Source organism: Chiloscyllium punctatum, chromosome 15 (genome assembly GCF_047496795.1).
Source record: "Chiloscyllium punctatum isolate Juve2018m chromosome 15, sChiPun1.3, whole genome shotgun sequence".
NCBI lineage: Eukaryota > Metazoa > Chordata > Chondrichthyes > Orectolobiformes > Hemiscylliidae > Chiloscyllium > Chiloscyllium punctatum.
Window position 1 is genome coordinate 19,618,540 of NC_092753.1, and position 21,318 is coordinate 19,639,857.

The 21,318-nt window shown below is 47.2% G+C and overlaps 5 non-coding genes across 5 annotated transcripts; all 5 read right to left on the reverse strand.

Annotated features, from left to right (window-relative positions):
* Positions 1–3,246: 3,246 nt before the first annotated feature.
* Positions 3,247–3,318, reverse strand: trnag-ucc (transfer RNA glycine (anticodon UCC)). Its single transcript has one exon. It is a non-coding gene; the product is annotated as a tRNA-Gly (tRNA).
* Positions 3,319–6,998: 3,680 nt separating this feature from the next.
* trnag-ucc (transfer RNA glycine (anticodon UCC)) lies at positions 6,999–7,070 on the reverse strand. Its single transcript has one exon. It is a non-coding gene; the product is annotated as a tRNA-Gly (tRNA).
* Positions 7,071–10,748: 3,678 nt separating this feature from the next.
* Positions 10,749–10,820, reverse strand: trnag-ucc (transfer RNA glycine (anticodon UCC)). Its single transcript has one exon. It is a non-coding gene; the product is annotated as a tRNA-Gly (tRNA).
* Positions 10,821–14,500: 3,680 nt separating this feature from the next.
* On the reverse strand, positions 14,501–14,572 carry trnag-ucc (transfer RNA glycine (anticodon UCC)). The gene has a single exon. It is a non-coding gene; the product is annotated as a tRNA-Gly (tRNA).
* Positions 14,573–18,189: 3,617 nt separating this feature from the next.
* On the reverse strand, positions 18,190–18,261 carry trnag-ucc (transfer RNA glycine (anticodon UCC)). Its single transcript has one exon. It is a non-coding gene; the product is annotated as a tRNA-Gly (tRNA).
* Between the last annotated feature and the right edge of the window lie 3,057 nt (positions 18,262–21,318).

The window sequence follows — 21,318 nt, forward strand, 5'->3', positions numbered from 1 at the left end:
CTTCGGTCCAACCTGCCCATGCCGACCAGATATCCCAACCCAATCTAGTCCCACCTGCCAGCACCCGGCCCATATCCTTCCAAACCCTTCCTATTCATATACCCATCCAAATGCCTGGAAAATGTTGCAATTGTACCAGCCTCCGCCACTTCCTCTGGCAGCTCATTCCACACACGTACCACCCTCTGGATGAAAGCGTTGACCCTTTGGTCGCTTTTATATCTTTCGCCTCTCACACTAAACCTATGCCCTCTAGTTCTGGACTCCCCGACCCCAGGGAAAAGACTTTGTCTATTTATCCTATCCATGCCCCACATAATTCTGCAGTTCTTTCAGTTTCTAAAACTTCTCAAGAGTTTTCTTAGAAAACAAAAACGGCAAAAACAGAGGAACCATTAGACTGAGGCCACGCTGCAGTAATTGTGGAGAGGAGGGAATTCCGGGTAACAGTTCGGGAAGCAGAACCCTCTCGAGGAATATGTATTAATTTGAAGTTCGATCCCGTTGATAGATTTGCAGGTTTCTCTTTTACTTTGTAGAAGAGGGGGAGGTGTCAGTCAGCAGTAAGGGGTTTTCACAGGAGGGCATGATTTGGAGATGCCAGTGTTGGACTGGGGTATAGAAAGTTAAAAATCACACAACACCAGGTTATAGACCAACAGGTTTAATTGGAAGCACTAGCTTTCGGAGCGCTGCTCCTTCATCAGGTGGTTGTCCGAAATCTAGAGCTTCCAATTAAATCTGTTGGACTATAACCTGGTGTTGTGTGATGTTTAACTTCACAGCAAGGGGTAGTCATGGGCAGCTGTTTAGTGAAGGTCGCTTCCACTGATGTGGGAAGGCAGTGCACGCAAAACCCTCCCTGCCCTAGATAGGTAACCTGAACCAAGATGGGCTTTCCAAGGTCAGGAGGTGCAGAGTGCTGAGGCCGCTGTCATCATTTAGTTCCCATGGGTCCCAAGTCCTTGGGATGCCGTGGCGCCTTAATGATGAATGGGATTGTGTGCAACCGAGACAGGGTCGTGGCAGAACAGTGTCGAGAGTGTGTTGCTGGAAACGCACAGCAGGGAAATCGATGTTTCGGGCTCCAGCATCTGCAGACCTCCCTGTCTCCGAGCAGAACAGTGTTATCCGCTCAGGGTTAAGCAGAACGTCCGCAGCTACTCCCGGGGGTCCAACGAAACACAAAGCGCTATCCGGGAAGGCAAACGTAGGGGGTGGGGTCAGCAAGCACAGCGTAGGGTGATCCCGGTTCGTGAGGGGAAAAAGAAAACGTATTGCGGTGAAATTGACATAGGAAGTGAAATTGACAAAGGAGGTGAAATTGACATTGTCAGAGCAACCCTGCGCAGGAAGGAGGTAGAGCGTCATGTAGGGGCGGTGGGCAAGATGGAAAGGACGGGGTCAAGGGAGGGGACAGACGGCTGTGTAAGGGCATGAACAAGTGTTACCCTTCATGGTGTCGTGGGGGGATGAAGGTCGGGTCTGCAGGCAATGATAGTCTCCAGCTGAGAGTCGTGAGAACCCGGAATCTTTGTGTGTGTGGGGAGGGATCGTGTGTGTGTGCGTGTGTGTGTGTGTGTGTGTGTCTGCGTGTGTGGGTGCATGCGTGTGTGTGTGGCTGCATGTGTGTGTGTGGGTGCATGTGTGGGTGTGTGTCCTGTGTGTGTGTGTGTCTGCGTGTGTGGGTGCATGCATGTGTGTGTTTGTGGGTGCATGTGTGGGTGTGTGTGGCTGTGTGTGTGTGTGTCTGTGTGTGTGTGTGCATGTAGGGATATGCGGGTCTGTGAGAGTGTGTGTAGGTGCATGTGTGTGAGTGTACTGGGGTATCAATTTGTGAGAATGTGCGTGAGTGGCTGTGAATGTGGAAGTGTTTGAGTGAGTTTATGAGAGAGAGCTTGTGTTTGAGAGAGGGTATGCAATAGTGTGTGGGTCGGTAGGAGTGTGCTTTTGTGTGTGTGCGTGTACTTGTGAGTGTCCGTGAAATAGTATACAGTGCAGTGTTGTCACGTGTCGTGTGACATGAACCAAAGTGCCCTGTTAAAGTCATCCCCATGGGTACCGAACTTGACTATCAGCCTCTGCTTGGCCACTTTGCATTGTTGGCTGTCCCATAGTCTCCCTTGGAGGATTGTCACCCAGGGGTCCGAGACCGAAAGGCACAGAGCGCTGAAGTGCTCTCCGACTGGGAGGCTAGAACCAGTCTGACTCAAGATTGGGACACAGACAGACTTTAACCTCACACCTTTAATGCATTGTCTGAGCTGAGATGGCATCTCTTGTTAGACAACCTGAAGTTATCTCGACAACGTAAATTTGAAAAGGTTCTGAGGTTCTTATATTAAAGAACGGAAACTAGTAAACCCATTATAAAAGATGAAAGGCTTAACCTAAATGTGTTTAATATATCATTTCAGCTGCATTAAACTGTAATCCTTTTGCTATAAATACTGCGTCTTATGGTCCTTCTTATCATCAGGTTGATCTACATCGGATACACTCTATCCATTCTTTATCCTTCAAAGAAAATCAGTCACCTTCATCAGACACTACCTTCCCTTAACAAATCCATGATGACTATATCGGATGATGACGTGGAGGAGCCTATGGTGGACTGGGGAGGACAAAGTTCAAAATCACACAATACCAGGTTATCGTCCAAGTAGCTTTCGGAGCACTCCTAAAACTAGTGCTTCCAAGTAAAGCTGTTGGACTGTAATCTGGTGTTGTGTGATTTTTAACTTTATCCTGGATTAAACTTTCACTCACTCTGTGGTCACTTCTATCATCTCTCAGAGTTTTATCGAATCATTTTCTCATACTGGAAATATAAAAGCAGCTGGTGTTCACTCCTCCTATTTCTGACCTGCACCTAAAACAATAACATTACCGATTCGATATGAGAAATAACGTTGTTTGGATATTTGTGAACTGTCCACCCACATTTCACTTGATATTAGGCTGTAGTTCACAAAAAACAAAATGAGAGTAATGTTGAAATGAGTGAAATCCGGAAACATTTCTTTCGAAATAAGATGGAAAACCAAGGAATTCTGCCATGACTCGTGTTTCTTTGAACCGTGCTCGACTTGACTCCTTAATCCTCCTGGGGACATCCTCAACTTCAAAGTTGTGTCTGCACTCCAGAGGTCTGGCAGACTCAATGTGATGTGCAGACGGAGGTGTTTCATTCCCACTGAATCGATCGGCTCTTTTGGTTGTGGAGTGGTGTTAAAATGCACTGCTTGCGATGGCCGGGAATCGAACCCGGGTCAACTGCTTGGAAGGCAGCTATGCTCACCACTATACCACCATCGCTACAGCCTGACGCGCTCTAGAAATCAGCTGATGTGCCATAATAGTTCTTGACTCGAAATTTCGTTGTTGTCTTGTTGGAAATTTTGCAGTGAAATATTAGAATTGAGAAGTCATCAAAGACCGAGTTTTACTGAGTGGATCGGTCTCCTGATGCCCCGCCTCACTTTTTAATACACACAAAGCAGCATTTCGGATTTCTCATCATCTGAAATCAATCAATAACAGAAATAGCACGAAAATCCCAGGGCAACCCTGGAACGATCACACAATTAAAACTTGTCAAGTTCTCAGAAAGGTTCACCGGACCGAAACGTGAACTCTGATTTCTCTTCATACAGCTTTACCACCGACTTCGGGTTTGGTTTCTGATTTACAGCGTAGACATAGTCATCGAGATAGAGATGTACAGCTCGGAAACAGACCCTTCGGTCCAACCTGCCCATGCCGACCAGATATCCCAACCCAATCTAGTCCCACCTGCCAGCACCCGGCCCATATCCTTCCAAACCCTTCCTATTCATATACCCATCCAAATGCCTGGAAAATGTTGCAATTGTACCAGCCTCCGCCACTTCCTCTGGCAGCTCATTCCACACACGTACCACCCTCTGGATGAAAGCGTTGACCCTTTGGTCGCTTTTATATCTTTCGCCTCTCACACTAAACCTATGCCCTCTAGTTCTGGACTCCCCGACCCCAGGGAAAAGACTTTGTCTATTTATCCTATCCATGCCCCACATAATTCTGCAGTTCTTTCAGTTTCTAAAACTTCTCAAGAGTTTTCTTAGAAAACAAAAACGGCAAAAACAGAGGAACCATTAGACTGAGGCCACGCTGCAGTAATTGTGGAGAGGAGGGAATTCCGGGTAACAGTTCGGGAAGCAGAACCCTCTCGAGGAATATGTATTAATTTGAAGTTCGATCCCGTTGATAGATTTGCAGGTTTCTCTTTTACTTTGTAGAAGAGGGGGAGGTGTCAGTCAGCAGTAAGGGGTTTTCACAGGAGGGCATGATTTGGAGATGCCAGTGTTGGACTGGGGTATAGAAAGTTAAAAATCACACAACACCAGGTTATAGACCAACAGGTTTAATTGGAAGCACTAGCTTTCGGAGCGCTGCTCCTTCATCAGGTGGTTGTCCGAAATCTAGAGCTTCCAATTAAATCTGTTGGACTATAACCTGGTGTTGTGTGATGTTTAACTTCACAGCAAGGGGTAGTCATGGGCAGCTGTTTAGTGAAGGTCGCTTCCACTGATGTGGGAAGGCAGTGCACGCAAAACCCTCCCTGCCCTAGATAGGTAACCTGAACCAAGATGGGCTTTCCAAGGTCAGGGGGTGCAGAGTGCTGAGGCCGCTGTCATCATTTAGTTCCCATGGGTCCCAAGTCCTTGGGATGCCGTGGCGCCTTAATGATGAATGGGATTGTGTGCAACCGAGACAGGGTCGTGGCAGAACAGTGTCGAGAGTGTGTTGCTGGAAACGCACAGCAGGGAAATCGATGTTTCGGGCTCCAGCATCTACAGACCTCCCTGTCTCCGAGCAGAACAGTGTTATCCGCTCAGGTTTAAGCAGAACGTCCGCAGCTACTCCTGCGGGTCCAACGAAACACAAAGCGCTATCCGGGAAGGCAAACGTAGGGGGTGGGGTCAGCAAGCACAGCGTAGGGTGATCCCGGTTCGTGAGGGGAAAAAGAAAACGTAGTGCGGTGAAATTGACACAGGAAGTGAAATTGACAAAGGAGGTGAAATTGACATTGTCAGAGCAACCCTGCGCAGGAAGGAGGTAGAGCGTCATGTAGGGGCGGTGGGCAAGATGGAAAGGACGGGGTCAAGGGAGGGCACAGACGGCTGTGTAAGGGCATGAACAAGTGTTACCCTTCATGGTGTCGTGGGGGGATGAAGGTCGGGTCTGCAGGCAATGATAGTCTCCAGCTGAGAGTCGTGAGAACCCGGAATCAGTGTGTGTGTGTGGGGGGGGACCGTGTGTGTGTGTGTGTATGTCTGTGTGTGTGTGTGTGTGTGTGTGTGTCTGCGTGTGTGGGTGCATGCGTGTGTGTGTGGCTGCATGTGTGTGTGTGGGTGCATGTGTGGGTGTGTGTCCTGTGTGTGTGTGTGTGTCTGCGTGTGTGGGTGCATGCATGTGTGTGTGTGTGGGTGCATGTGTGGGTGTGTGTGGCTGTGTGTGTGTGTGTCTGTGTGTGTGTGTATGCATGTAGGGATATGCGGGTGTGTGAGAGTGTGTGTAGGTGCATGTGTGTGAGTGTACTGGGGTATCAATTTGTGAGAATGTGCGTGAATGTGGAAGTGTTTGAGTGAGTTTATGAGAGAGAGCTTGTGTTTGAGAGATGGTATGCATGTGTGTGTGGGTCGGTAGGAGTGTGCTTTTGTGTGTGTGCGTGTACTTGTGTAGTGTCCGTGAAATAGTATACAGTGCAGTGTTGTCACGTGTCGTGTGACATGAACCAAAGTGCCCAGTTAAAGTCATCCCCATGGGTACCGAACTTGACTATCAGCCTCTGCTTGGCCACTTTGCATTGTTGGCTGTCCCATAGTCTGCCTTGGTGGATTGTCACCCAGGGGTCCGAGACCGAAAGGCACAGAGCGCTGAAGTGCTCTCCGACTGGGAGGCTAGAACAAGTCTGACTCAAGATTGGGACACAGACAGACTTTAACCTCACACCTTTAATGCATTGTCTGAGCTGAGATGGCATCTCTTGTTAGACAACCTGAAGTTATCTCGACAACGTAACTTTGAAAAGGTTCTGAGGTTCTTATATTAAAGAACGGAAACTAGTAAACCCATTATAAAAGATGAAAGGCTTAACCTAAATGTGTTTAATATATCATTTCAGCTGTATTAAACTGGAATCCTTTTGCTATAAATACTGCGTCTTATGGTCCTTCTTATCATCAGGTTGATCTACATCGGATACACTCTATCCATTCTTTATCCTTCAAAGAAAATCAGTCACCTTCATCAGACACTACCTTCCCTTAACAAATCCATGATGACTATATCGGATGATGACGTGGAGGAGCCTATGGTGGACTGGGGAGGACAAAGTTCAAAATCACACAATACCAGGTTATCGTCCAAGTAGCTTTCGGAGCACTCCTAAAACTAGTGCTTCCAAGTAAAGCTGTTGGACTGTAATCTGGTGTTGTGTGATTTTTAACTTTATCCTGGATTAAACTTTCACTCACTCTGTGGTCACTTCTATCATCTCTCAGAGTTTTATCGAATCATTTTCTCATACTGGAAATATAAAAGCAGCTGGTGTCCACTCCTCCTATTTCTGACCTGCACCTAAAACAATAACATTACCGATTCGATATGAGAAATAACGTTGTTTGGATATTTGTGAACTGTCCACCCACATTTCACTTGATATTAGGCTGTAGTTCACAAAAAACAAAATGAGAGTAATGTTGAAATGAGTGAAATCCGGAAACATTTCTTTCGAAATAAGATGGAAAACCAAGGAATTCTGCCATGACTCGTGTTTCTTTGAACCGTGCTCGACTTGACTCCTTAATCCTCCTGGGGACATCCTCAACTTCAAAGTTGTGTCTGCACTCCAGAGGTCTGGCAGACTCAATGTGATGTGCAGACGGAGGTGTTTCATTCCCACTGAATCGATCGGCTCTTTTGGTTGTGGAGTGGTGTTAAAATGCACTGCTTGCGATGGCCGGGAATCGAACCCGGGTCAACTGCTTGGAAGGCAGCTAAGCTCACCACTATACCACCATCGCTATAGGCTGAGGCGCTCTAGAAACCAGCTGATGTGCCATAATAGTTCTTGACTCGAAATTTCGTTGTTGTTTTGTTGGAAATTTTGCAGTGAAATATTAGAATTGAGAAGTCATCAAAGACCGAGTTTTACTGAGTGGATCGGTCTCCTGATGCCCCGCCTCACTTTTTAATACACACAAAGCAGCATTTCGGATTTCTCATCATCTGAAATCAATCAATAACAGAAATAGCACGAAAATCCCAGGGCAACCCTGGAACGATCACACAATTAAAACTTGTCAAGTTCTCAGAAAGGTTCACCGGACCGAAACGTGAACTCTGATTTCTCTTCATACAGCTTTACCACCGACTTCGGGTTTGGTTTCTGATTTACAGCGTAGACATAGTCATCGAGATAGAGATGTACAGCTCGGAAACAGACCCTTCGGTCCAACCTGCCCATGCCGACCAGATATCCCAACCCAATCTAGTCCCACCTGCCAGCACCCGGCCCATATCCTTCCAAACCCTTCCTATTCATATACCCATCCAAATGCCTGGAAAATGTTGCAATTGTACCAGCCTCCGCCACTTCCTCTGGCAGCTCATTCCACACACGTACCACCCTCTGGATGAAAGCGTTGACCCTTTGGTCGCTTTTATATCTTTCGCCTCTCACACTAAACCTATGCCCTCTAGTTCTGGACTCCCCGACCCCAGGGAAAAGACTTTGTCTATTTATCCTATCCATGCCCCACATAATTCTGCAGTTCTTTCAGTTTCTAAAACTTCTCAAGAGTTTTCTTAGAAAACAAAAACGGCAAAAACAGAGGAACCATTAGACTGAGGCCACGCTGCAGTAATTGTGGAGAGGAGGGAATTCCGGGTAACAGTTCGGGAAGCAGAACCCTCTCGAGGAATATGTATTAATTTGAAGTTCGATCCCGTTGATAGATTTGCAGGTTTCTCTTTTACTTTGTAGAAGAGGGGGAGGTGTCAGTCAGCAGTAAGGGGTTTTCACAGGAGGACATGATTTGGAGATGCCAGTGTTGGACTGGGGTATAGAAAGTTAAAAATCACACAACACCAGGTTATAGACCAACAGGTTTAATTGGAAGCACTAGCTTTCGGAGCGCTGCTCCTTCATCAGGTGGTTGTCCGAAATCTAGAGCTTCCAATTAAATCTGTTGGACTATAACCTGGTGTTGTGTGATGTTTAACTTCACAGCAAGGGGTAGTCATGGGCAGCTGTTTAGTGAAGGTCGCTTCCACTGATGTGGGAAGGCAGTGCACGCAAAACCCTCCCTGCCCTAGATAGGTAACCTGAACCAAGATGGGCTTTCCAAGGTCAGGGGGTGCAGAGTGCTGAGGCCGCTGTCATCATTTAGTTCCCATGGGTCCCAAGTCCTTGGGATGCCGTGGCGCCTTAATGATGAATGGGATTGTGTGCAACCGAGACAGGGTCGTGGCAGAACAGTGTCGAGAGTGTGTTGCTGGAAACGCACAGCAGGTAAATCGATGTTTCGGGCTCCAGCATCTGCAGACCTCCCTGTCTCCGAGCAGAACAGTGTTATCCGCTCAGGTTTAAGCAGAACGTCCGCAGCGACTCCCGGGAGTCCAACGAAACACAAAGCGCTATCCGGGAGGGCAAACGTAGGGGGTGGGGTCAGCAAGCACAGCGTAGGGTGATCCCGGTTCGTGAGGGGAAAAAGAAAACGTATTGCGGTGAAATTGACATAGGAAGTGAAATTGACAAAGGAGGTGAAATTGACATTGTCCGAGCAACCCTGCGCAGGAAGGAGGTAGAGCGTCATGGAGGGGCGGTGGGCAAGATGGAAAGGACGGGGTCAAGGGAGGGCACAGACGGCTGTGTAAGGGCGTGAACAAGTGTTACCCTTCATGGTGTCGTGGGGGGATGAAGGTCGGGTCTGCAGGCAATGATAGTCTCCAGCTGAGAGTCGTGAGAACCCGGAATCAGTGTGTGTGTGTGGGGGGGGGACCGTGTGTGTGTGTATGTCTGTGTGTGTGTGTGTGTGTGTCTGCGTGTGTGGGTGCATGCGTGTGTGTGTGGCTGCATGTGTGTGTGTGGGTGCATGTGTGGGTGTGTGTCCTGTGTGTGTGTGTGTCTGCGTGTGTGGGTGCATGCATGTGTGTGTTTGTGGGTGCATGTGTGGGTGTGTGTGGCTGTGTGTGTGTGTGTGTCTGTGTGTGTGTGTGCATGTAGGGATATGCGGGTCTGTGAGAGTGTGTGTAGGTGCATGTGTGTGAGTGTACTGGGGTATCAATTTGTGAGAATGTGCGTGAGTGGCTGTGAATGTGGAAGTGTTTGAGTGAGTTTATGAGAGAGAGCTTGTGTTTGAGAGAGGGTATGCAATAGTGTGTGGGTCGGTAGGAGTGTGCTTTTGTGTGTGTGCGTGTACTTGTGAGTGTCCGTGAAATAGTATACAGTGCAGTGTTGTCACGTGTCGTGTGACATGAACCAAAGTGCCCTGTTAAAGTCATCCCCATGGGTACCGAACTTGACTATCAGCCTCTGCTTGGCCACTTTGCATTGTTGGCGGTCCCATAGTCTGCCTTGGTGGATTGTCACCCAGGGGTCCGAGACCGAAAGGCACAGAGCGCTGAAGTGCTCTCCGACTGGGAGGCTAGAACCAGTCTGACTCAAGATTGGGACACAGACAGACTTTAACCTCACACCTTTAATGCATTGTCTGAGCTGAGATGGCATCTCTTGTTAGACAACCTGAAGTTATCTCGACAACGTAACTTTGAAAAGGTTCTGAGGTTCTTATATTAATGAACGGAAACTAGTAAACCCATTATAAAAGATGAAAGGCTTAACCTAAATGTGTTTAATATATCATTTCAGCTGCATTAAACTGTAATCCTTTTGCTATAAATACTGCGTCTTATGGTCCTTCTTATCATCAGGTTGATCTACATCGGATACACTCTATCCATTCTTTATCCTTCAAAGAAAATCAGTCACCTTCATCAGACACTACCTTCCCTTAACAAATCCATGATGACTATATCGGATGATGACGTGGAGGAGCCTATGGTGGACTGGGGAGGACAAAGTTCAAAATCACACAATACCAGGTTATCGTCCAAGTAGCTTTCGGAGCACTCCTAAAACTAGTGCTTCCAAGTAAAGCTGTTGGACTGTAATCTGGTGTTGTGTGATTTTTAACTTTATCCTGGATTAAACTTTCACTCACTGTGTGGTCACTTCTATCATCTCTCAGAGTTTTATCGAATCATTTTCTCATACTGGAAATATAAAAGCAGCTGGTGTCCACTCCTCCTATTTCTGACCTGCACCTAAAACAATAACATTACCGATTCGATATGAGAAATAACGTTGTTTGGATATTTGTGAACTGTCCACCCACATTTCACTTGATATTAGGCTGTAGTTCACAAAAAACAAAATGAGAGTAATGTTGAAATGAGTGAAATCCGGAAACATTTCTTTCGAAATAAGATGGAAAACCAAGGAATTCTGCCATGACTCGTGTTTCTTTGAACCGTGCTCGACTTGACTCCTTAATCCTCCTGGGGACATCCTCAACTTCAAAGTTGTGTCTGCACTCCAGAGGTCTGGCAGACTCAATGTGATGTGCAGACGGAGGTGTTTCATTCCCACTGAATCGATCGGCTCTTTTGGTTGTGGAGTGGTGTTAAAATGCACTGCTTGCGATGGCCGGGAATCGAACCCGGGTCAACCGCTTGGAAGGCAGCTATGCTCACCACTACACCACCATCGCTACAGGTTGAAGCGCTCTAGAAATCAGCTGATGTGCCATAATAGTTCTTGACTCGAAATTTCGTTGTTGTTTTGTTGGAAATTTTGCAGTGAAATATTAGAATTGAGAAGTCATCAAAGACCGAGTTTTACTGAGTGGATCGGTCTCCTGATGCCCCGCCTCACTTTTTAATACACACAAAGCAGCATTTCGGATTTCTCATCATCTGAAATCAATCAATAACAGAAATAGCACGAAAATCCCAGGGCAACCCTGGAACGATCACACAATTAAAACTTGTCAAGTTCTCAGAAAGGTTCACCGGACCGAAACGTGAACTCTGATTTCTCTTCATACAGCTTTACCACCGACTTCGGGTTTGGTTTCTGATTTACAGCGTAGACATAGTCATCGAGATAGAGATGTACAGCTCGGAAACAGACCCTTCGGTCCAACCTGCCCATGCCGACCAGATATCCCAACCCAATCTAGTCCCACCTGCCAGCACCCGGCCCATATCCTTCCAAACCCTTCCTATTCATATACCCATCCAAATGCCTGGAAAATGTTGCAATTGTATCAGCCTCCGCCACTTCCTCTGGCAGCTCATTCCACACACGTACCACCCTCTGGATGAAAGCGTTGACCCTTTGGTCGCTTTTATATCTTTCGCCTCTCACACTAAACCTATGCCCTCTAGTTCTGGACTCCCCGACCCCAGGGAAAAGACTTTGTCTATTTATCCTATCCATGCCCCACATAATTCTGCAGTTCTTTCAGTTTCTAAAACTTCTCAAGAGTTTTCTTAGAAAACAAAAACGGCAAAAACAGAGGAACCATTAGACTGAGGCCACGCTGCAGTAATTGTGGAGAGGAGGGAATTCCGGGTAACAGTTCGGGAAGCAGAACCCTCTCGAGGAATATGTATTAATTTGAAGTTCGATCCCGTTGATAGATTTGCAGGTTTCTCTTTTACTTTGTAGAAGAGGGGGAGGTGTCAGTCAGCAGTAAGGGGTTTTCACAGGAGGGCATGATTTGGAGATGCCAGTGTTGGACTGGGGTATAGAAAGTTAAAAATCACACAACACCAGGTTATAGACCAACAGGTTTAATTGGAAGCACTAGCTTTCGGAGCGCTGCTCCTTCATCAGGTGGTTGTCCGAAATCTAGAGCTTCCAATTAAATCTGTTGGACTATAACCTGGTGTTGTGTGATGTTTAACTTCACAGCAAGGGGTAGTCATGGGCAGCTGTTTAGTGAAGGTCGCTTCCACTGATGTGGGAAGGCAGTGCACGCAAAACCCTCCCTGCCCTAGATAGGTAACCTGAACCAAGATGGGCTTTCCAAGGTCAGGGGGTGCAGAGTGCTGAGGCCGCTGTCATCATTTAGTTCCCATGGGTCCCAAGTCCTTGGGATGCCGTGGCGCCTTAATGATGAATGGGATTGTGTGCAACCGAGACAGGGTCGTGGCAGAACAGTGTCGAGAGTGTGTTGCTGGAAACGCACAGCAGGGAAATCGATGTTTCGGGCTCCAGCATCTACAGACCTCCCTGTCTCCGAGCAGAACAGTGTTATCCGCTCAGGTTTAAGCAGAACGTCCGCAGCTACTCCTGCGGGTCCAACGAAACACAAAGCGCTATCCGGGAAGGCAAACGTAGGGGGTGGGGTCAGCAAGCACAGCGTAGGGTGATCCCGGTTCGTGAGGGGAAAAAGAAAACGTAGTGCGTTGAAATTGACACAGGAAGTGAAATTGACAAAGGAGGTGAAATTGACATTGTCAGAGCAACCCTGCGCAGGAAGGAGGTAGAGCGTCATGTAGGGGCGGTGGGCAAGATGGAAAGGACGGGGTCAAGGGAGGGCACAGACGGCTGTGTAAGGGCATGAACAAGTGTTACCCTTCATGGTGACGTGGGGGGATGAAGGTCGGGTCTGCAGGCAATGATAGTCTCCAGCTGAGAGTCGTGAGAACCCGGAATCAGTGTGTGTGTGTGGGGGGGGACCGTGTGTGTGTGTGTATGTCTGTGTGTGTGTGTGTGTGTGTGTGTGTGTCTGCGTGTGTGGGTGCATGCGTGTGTGTGTGGCTGCATGTGTGTGTGTGGGTGCATGTGTGGGTGTGTGTCCTGTGTGTGTGTGTGTGTCTGCGTGTGTGGGTGCATGCATGTGTGTGTGTGTGGGTGCATGTGTGGGTGTGTGTGGCTGTGTGTGTGTGTGTCTGTGTGTGTGTGTATGCATGTAGGGATATGCGGGTGTGTGAGAGTGTGTGTAGGTGCATGTGTGTGAGTGTACTGGGGTATCAATTTGTGAGAATGTGCGTGAATGTGGAAGAGTTTGAGTGAGTTTATGAGAGAGAGCTTGTGTTTGAGAGATGGTATGCATGTGTGTGTGGGTCGGTAGGAGTGTGCTTTTGTGTGTGTGCGTGTACTTGTGTAGTGTCCGTGAAATAGTATACAGTGCAGTGTTGTCACGTGTCGTGTGACATGAACCAAAGTGCCCAGTTAAAGTCATCCCCATGGGTACCGAACTTGACTATCAGCCTCTGCTTGGCCACTTTGCATTGTTGGCTGTCCCATAGTCTGCCTTGGTGGATTGTCACCCAGGGGTCCGAGACCGAAATGCACAGAGCGCTGAAGTGCTCTCCGACTGGGAGGCTAGAACAAGTCTGACTCAAGATTGGGACACAGACAGACTTTAACCTCACACCTTTAATGCATTGTCTGAGCTGAGATGGCATCTCTTGTTAGACAACCTGAAGTTATCTCGACAACGTAACTTTGAAAAGGTTCTGAGGTTCTTATATTAAAGAACGGAAACTAGTAAACCCATTATAAAAGATGAAAGGCTTAACCTAAATGTGTTTAATATATCATTTCAGCTGTATTAAACTGGAATCCTTTTGCTATAAATACTGCGTCATATGGTCCTTCTTATCATCAGGTTGATCTACATCGGATACACTCTATCCATTCTTTATCCTTCAAAGAAAATCAGTCACCTTCATCAGACACTACCTTCCCTTAACAAATCCATGATGACTATATCGGATGATGACGTGGAGGAGCCTGTGGTGGACTGGGGAGGACAAAGTTCAAAATCACACAATACCAGGTTATCGTCCAAGTAGCTTTCGGAGCACTCCTAAAACTAGTGCTTCCAAGTAAAGCTGTTGGACTGTAATCTGGTGTTGTGTGATTTTTAACTTTATCCTGGATTAAACTTTCACTCACTCTGTGGTCACTTCTATCATCTCTCAGAGTTTTATCGAATCATTTTCTCATACTGGAAATATAAAAGCAGCTGGTGTCCACTCCTCCTATTTCTGACCTGCACCTAAAACAATAACATTACCGATTCGATATGAGAAATAACGTTGTTTGGATATTTGTGAACTGTCCACCCACATTTCACTTGATATTAGGCTGTAGTTCACAAAAAACAAAATGAGAGTAATGTTGAAATGAGTGAAATCCGGAAACATTTCTTTCGAAATAAGATGGAAAACCAAGGAATTCTGCCATGACTCGTGTTTCTTTGAACCGTGCTCGACTTGACTCCTTAATCCTCCTGGGGACATCCTCAACTTCAAAGTTGTGTCTGCACTCCAGAGGTCTGGCAGACTCAATGTGATGTGCAGACGGAGGTGTTTCATTCCCACTGAATCGATCGGCTCTTTTGGTTGTGGAGTGGTGTTAAAATGTACTGCTTGCGATGGCCGGGAATCGAACCCGGGTCAACTGCTTGGAAGGCAGCTATGCTCACCACTACACCACCATCGCTACAGGTTGAAGCGCTCTAGAAATCAGCTGATGTGCCATAATAGTTCTTGACTCGAAATTTCGTTGTTGTTTTGTTGGAAATTTTGCAGTGAAATATTAGAATTGAGAAGTCATCAAAGACCGAGTTTTACTGAGTGGATTGGTCTCCTGATGCCCCGCCTCACTTTTTAATACACACAAAGCAGCATTTCGGATTTCTCATCATCTGAAATCAATCAATAACAGAAATAGCACGAAAATCCCAGGGCAACCCTGGAACGATCACGCAATTAAAACTTGTCAAGTTCTCAGAAAGGTTCACCGGACCGAAACGTGAACTCTGATTTCTCTTCATACAGCTTTACCACCGACTTCGGGTTTGGTTTCTGATTTACAGCGTAGACATAGTCATCGAGATAGAGATGTACAGCTCGGAAACAGACCCTTCGGTCCAACCTGCCCATGCCGACCAGATATCCCAACCCAATCTAGTCCCACCTGCCAGCACCCGGCCCATATCCTTCCAAACCCTTCCTATTCATATACCCATCCAAATGCCTGGAAAATGTTGCAATTGTACCAGCCTCCGCCACTTCCTCTGGCAGCTCATTCCACACACGTACCACCCTCTGGATGAAAGCGTTGACCCTTTGGTCGCTTTTATATCTTTCGCCTCTCACACTAAACCTATGCCCTCTAGTTCTGGACTCCCCGACCCCAGGGAAAAGACTTTGTCTATTTATCCTATCCATGCCCCACATAATTCTGCAGTTCTTTCAGTTTCTAAAACTTCTCAAGAGTTTTCTTAGAAAACAAAAACGGCAAAAACAGAGGAACCATTAGACTGAGGCCACGCTGCAGTAATTGTGGAGAGGAGGGAATTCCGGGTAACAGTTCGGGAAGCAGAACCCTCTCGAGGAATATGTATTAATTTGAAGTTCGATCCCGTTGATAGATTTGCAGGTTTCTCTTTTACTTTGTAGAAGAGGGGGAGGTGTCAGTCAGCAGTAAGGGATTTTCACAGGAGGGCATGATTTGGAGATGCCAGTGTTGGACTGGGGTATAGAAAGTTAAAAATCACACAACACCAGGTTATAGACCAACAGGTTTAATTGGAAGCACTAGCTTTCGGAGCGCTGCTCCTTCATCAGGTGGTTGTCCGAAATCTAGAGCTTCCAATTAAATCTGTTGGACTATAACCTGGTGTTGTGTGATGTTTAACTTCACAGCAAGGGGTAGTCATGGGCAGCTGTTTAGTGAAGGTCGCTTCCACTGATGTGGGAAGGCAGTGCACGCAAAACCCTCCCTGCCCTAGATAGGTAACCTGAACCAAGATGGGCTTTCCAAGGTCAGGGGGTGCAGAGTGCTGAGGCCGCTGTCATCATTTAGCTCCCATGGGTCCCAAGTCCTTGGGATGCCGTGGCGCCTTAATGATGAATGGGATTGTGTGCAACCGAGACAGGGTCGTGGCAGAACAGTGTCGAGAGTGTGTTGCTGGAAACGCACAGCAGGGAAATCGATGTTTCGGGCTCCAGCATCTACAGACCTCCCTGTCTCCGAGCAGAACAGTGTTATCCGCTCAGGTTTAAGCAGAACGTCCGCAGCTACTCCTGCGGGTCCAACGAAACACAAAGCGCTATCCGGGAAGGCAAACGTAGGGGGTGGGGTCAGCAAGCACAGCGTAGGGTGATCCCGGTTCGTGAGGGGAAAAAGAAAACGTAGTGCGGTGAAATTGACATAGGAAGTGAAATTGACAAAGGAGGTGAAATTGACATTGTCAGAGCAAACCTGCGCAGGAAGGAGGGAGAGCGTCATGGAGGGGCGGTGGGCAAGATGGAAAGGACGGGGTCAAGGGAGGGCACAGACGGCAGTGTAAGGGCATGAACAAGTGTTACCCTTCATGGTGTCGTGGGGGGATGAAGGTCGGGTCTGCAGGCAATGATAGTCTCCAGCTGAGAGTCGTGAGAACCCGGAATCAGTGTGTGTGGGGGGGGCGGGGGGGACTGTGTGTGTGTGTGTGTGTATATGTGTGTGTGTGTGTGTGTGTGTCTGCGTGTGTGGGTGCATGCGTGTGTGTGTGGCTGCATGTGTGTGTGTGTGGGTGCATGTGTGGGTGTGTGTGGCTGTGTGTGTGTGTGTCTGTGTGTGTGTGTATGCATGTAGGGATATGCGGGTGTGTGAGAGTGTGTGTAGGTGCATGTGTGTGAGTGTACTGGGGTATCAATTTGTGAGAATGTGCGTGAGTGGCTGTGAATGTGGAAGTGTTTGAGTGAGTTTATGAGAGAGAGCTTGTGTTTGAGAGAGGGTATGCATGTGTGTGTGGGTCGGTAGGAGTGTGCTTTTGTGTGTGTGCGTGTACTTGTGTAGTGTCCGTGAAATAGTATACAGTGCAGTGTTGTCACGTGTCGTGTGACATGAACCAAAGTGCCCAGTTAAAGTCATCCCCATGGGTACCGAACTTGACTATCAGCCTCTGCTTGGCCACTTTGCATTGTTGGCTGTCCCATAGTCTGCCTTGCAGGATTGTCACCCAGGGGTCCGAGACCGAAAGGCACAGAGCGCTGAAGTGCTCTCCGACTGGGAGGCTGGAACCAGTCTGACTCAAGATTGGGACACAGACAGACTTTAACCTCACACCTTTAATGCATTGTCTGAGCTGAGATGGCATCTCTTGTTAGACAACCTGAAGTTATCTCGACAACGTAACTTTGAAAAGGTTCTGAGGTTCTTATATTAAAGAACGGAAACTAGTAAACCCATTATAAAAGATGAAAGGCTTAACCTAAATGTGTTTAATATATCATTTCAGCTGCATTAAACTGTAATCCTTTTGCTATAAATACTGCGTCTTATGGTCCTTCTTATCATCAGGTTGATCTACATCGGATACACTCCATCCATTCTTTATCCTTCAAAGAAAATCAGTCACCTTCATCAGACACTACCTTCCCTTAACAAATCCATGATGACTATATCGGATGATGACGTGGAGGAGCCTGTGGTGGACTGGGGAGGACAAAGTTCAAAATCACACAATACCAGGTTATCGTCCAAGTAGCTTTCGGAGCACTCCTAAAACTAGTGCTTCCAAGTAAAGCTGTTGGACTGTAATCTGGTGTTGTGTGATTTTTAACTTTATCCTGGATTAAACTTTCACTCACTGTGTGGTCACTTCTATCATCTCTCAGAGTTTTATCGAATCATTTTCTCATACTGGAAATATAAAAGCAGCTGGTGTCCACTCCTCCTATTTCTGACCTGCACCTAAAACAATAACATGACCGATTCGATATGAGAAATAACGTTGTTTGGATATTTGTGAACTGTCCACCCACATTTCACTTGATATTAGGCTGTAGTTCACAAAAAACAAAATGAGAGTAATGTTGAAATGAGTGAAATCCGGAAACATTTCATTCGAAAAAAGATGGAAAACCAAGGAATTCTGCCATGACTCGTGTTTCTTTGAACCGTGCTCGACTTGACTCCTTAATCCTCCTGGGGACATCCTCAACTTCAAAGTTGTGTCTGCACTCCAGAGGTCTGGCAGACTCAATGTGATGTGCAGACGGAGGTGTTTCATTCCCACTGAATCGATCGGCTCTTTTGGTTGTGGAGTGGTGTTAAAATGCACTGCTTGCGATGGCCGGGAATCGAACCCGGGTCAACTGCTTGGAAGGCAGCTATGCTCACCACTATACCACCATCGCTACAGGCTGAAGCGTTCTAGAAATCAGCTGATGTGCCATAATAGTTCTTGACTCGAAATTTCGTTGTTGTTTTGTTGGAAATTTTGCAGTGAAATATTAGAATTGAGAAGTCATCAAAGACCGAGTTTTACTGAGTGGATCGGTCTCCTGATGCCCCGCCTCACTTTTTAATACACACAAAGCAGCATTTCGGATTTCTCATCATCTGAAATCAATCAATAACAGAAATAGCACGAAAATCCCAGGGCAACCCTGGAACGATCACACAATTAAAACTTGTCAAGTTCTCAGAAAGGTTCACCGGACCGAAACGTGAACTCTGATTTCTCTTCATACAGCTTTACCACCGACTTCGGGTTTGGTTTCTGATTTACAGCGTAGACATAGTCATCGAGATAGAGATGTACAGCTCGGAAACAGACCCTTCGGTCCAACCTGCCCATGCCGACCAGATATCCCAACCCAATCTAGTCCCACCTGCCAGCACCCGGCCCATATCCTTCCAAACCCTTCCTATTCATATACCCATCCAAATGCCTGGAAAATGTTGCAATTGTACCAGCCTCCGCCACTTCCTCTGGCAGCTCATTCCACACACGTACCACCCTCTGGATGAAAGCGTTGACCCTTTGGTCGCTTTTATATCTTTCGCCTCTCACACTAAACCTATGCCCTCTAGTTCTGGACTCCCCGACCCCAGGGAAAAGACTTTGTCTATTTATCCTATCCATGCCCCACATAATTCTGCAGTTCTTTCAGTTTCTAAAACTTCTCAAGAGTTTTCTTAGAAAACAAAAACGGCAAAAACAGAGGAACCATTAGACTGAGGCCACGCTGCAGTAATTGTGGAGAGGAGGGAATTCCGGCTAACAGTTCGGGAAGCAGAACCCTCTCGAGGAATATGTATTAATTTGAAGTTCGATCCCGTTGATAGATTTGCAGGTTTCTCTTTTACTTTGTAGAAGAGGGGGAGGTGTCAGTCAGCAGTAAGGGGTTTTCACAGGAGGGCATGATTTGGAGATGCCAGTGTTGGACTGGGGTATAGAAAGTTAAAAATCACACAACACCAGGTTATAGACCAACAGGTTTAATTGGAAGCACTAGCTTTCGGAGCGCTGCTCCTTCATCAGGTGGTTGTCCGAAATCTAGAGCTTCCAATTAAATCTGTTGGACTATAACCTGGTGTTGTGTGATGTTTAACTTCACAGCAAGGGGTAGTCATGGGCAGCTGTTTAGTGAAGGTCGCTTCCACTGATGTGGGAAGGCAGTGCACGCAAAACCCTCCCTGCCCTAGATAGGTAACCTGAACCAAGATGGGCTTTCCAAGGTCAGGGGGTGCAGAGTGCTGAGGCCGCTGTCATCATTTAGTTCCCATGGGTCCCAAGTCCTTGGGATGCCGTGGCGCCTTAATGATGAATGGGATTGTGTGCAACCGAGACAGGGTCGTGGCAGAACAGTGTCGAGAGTGTGTTGCTGGAAACGCACAGCAGGGAAATCGATGTTTCGGGCTCCAGCATCTACAGACCTCCCTGTCTCCGAGCAGAACAGTGTTATCCGCTCAGGTTTAAGCAGAACGTCCGCAGCTACTCCTGCGGGTCCAACGAAACACAAAGCGCTATCCGGGAAGGCAAACGTAGGGGGTGGGGTCAGCAAGCACAGCGTAGGGTGATCCCGGTTCGTGAGGGGAAAAAGAAAACGTAGTGCGGTGAAATTGACATAGGAAGTGAAATTGACAAAGGACGTGAAATTGACATTGTCAGAGCAAACCTGCGCAGGAAGGAGGGAGAGCGTCATGGAGGGGCGGTGGGCAAGATGGAAAGGACGGGGTCAAGGGAGGGCACAGACGGCAGTGTAAGGGCATGAGCAAGTGTTACCCTTCATGGTGTCGTGGGGGGATGAAGGTCGGGTCTGCAGGCAATGATAGTCTCCAGCTGAGAGTCGTGAGAACCCGGAATCAGTGTGTGTGGGGGGGGCGGGGGGGACTGTGTGTGTGTGTGTGTGTATATGTGTGTGTGTGTGTGTGTGTGTGTCTGCGTGTGTGGGTGCATGCGTGTGTGTGTGGCTGCATGTGTGTGTGTGTGGGTGCATGTGTGGGTGTGTGTGGCTGTGTGTGTGTGTGTCTGTGTGTGTGTGTATGCATGTAGGGATATGCGGGTGTGTGAGAGTGTGTGTAGGTGCATGTGTGTGAGTGTACTGGGGTATCAATTTGTGAGAATGTGCGTGAGTGGCTGTGAATGTGGAAGTGTTTGAGTGAGTTTATGAGAGAGAGCTTGTGTTTGAGAGAGGGTATGCATGTGTGTGTGGGTCGGTAGGAGTGTGCTTTTGTGTGTGTGCGTGTACTTGTGTAGTGTCCGTGAAATAGTATACAGTGCAGTGTTGTCACGTGTCGTGTGACATGAACCAAAGTGCCCAGTTAAAGTCATCCCCATGGGTACCGAACTTGACTATCAGCCTCTGCTTGGCCACTTTGCATTGTTGGCTGTCCCATAGTCTGCCTTGCAGGATTGTCACCCAGGGGTCCGAGACCGAAAGGCACAGAGCGCTGAAGTGCTCTCCGACTGGGAGGCTGGAACCAGTCTGACTCAAGATTGGGACACAGACAGACTTTAACCTCACACCTTTTATGCATTGTCTGAGCTGAGATGGCATCTCTTGTTAGACAACCTGAAGTTATCTCGACAACGTAACTTTGAAAAGGTTCTGAGGTTCTTATATTAAAGAACGGAAACTAGTAAACCCATTATAAAAGATGAAAGGCTTAACCTAAATGTGTTTAATATATCATTTCAGCTGCATTAAACTGTAATCCTTTTGCTGTAAATACTGCGTCTTATGGTCCTTCTTATCATCAGGTTGATCTACATCGGATACACTCCATCCATTCTTTATCCTTCAAAGAAAATCAGTCACCTTCATCAGACACTACCTTCCCTTAACAAATCCATGATGACTATATCGGATGATGACGTGGAGGAGCCTGTGGTGGACTGGGGAGGACAAAGTTCAAAATCACACAATACCAGGTTATCGTCCAAGTAGCTTTCGGAGCACTCCTAA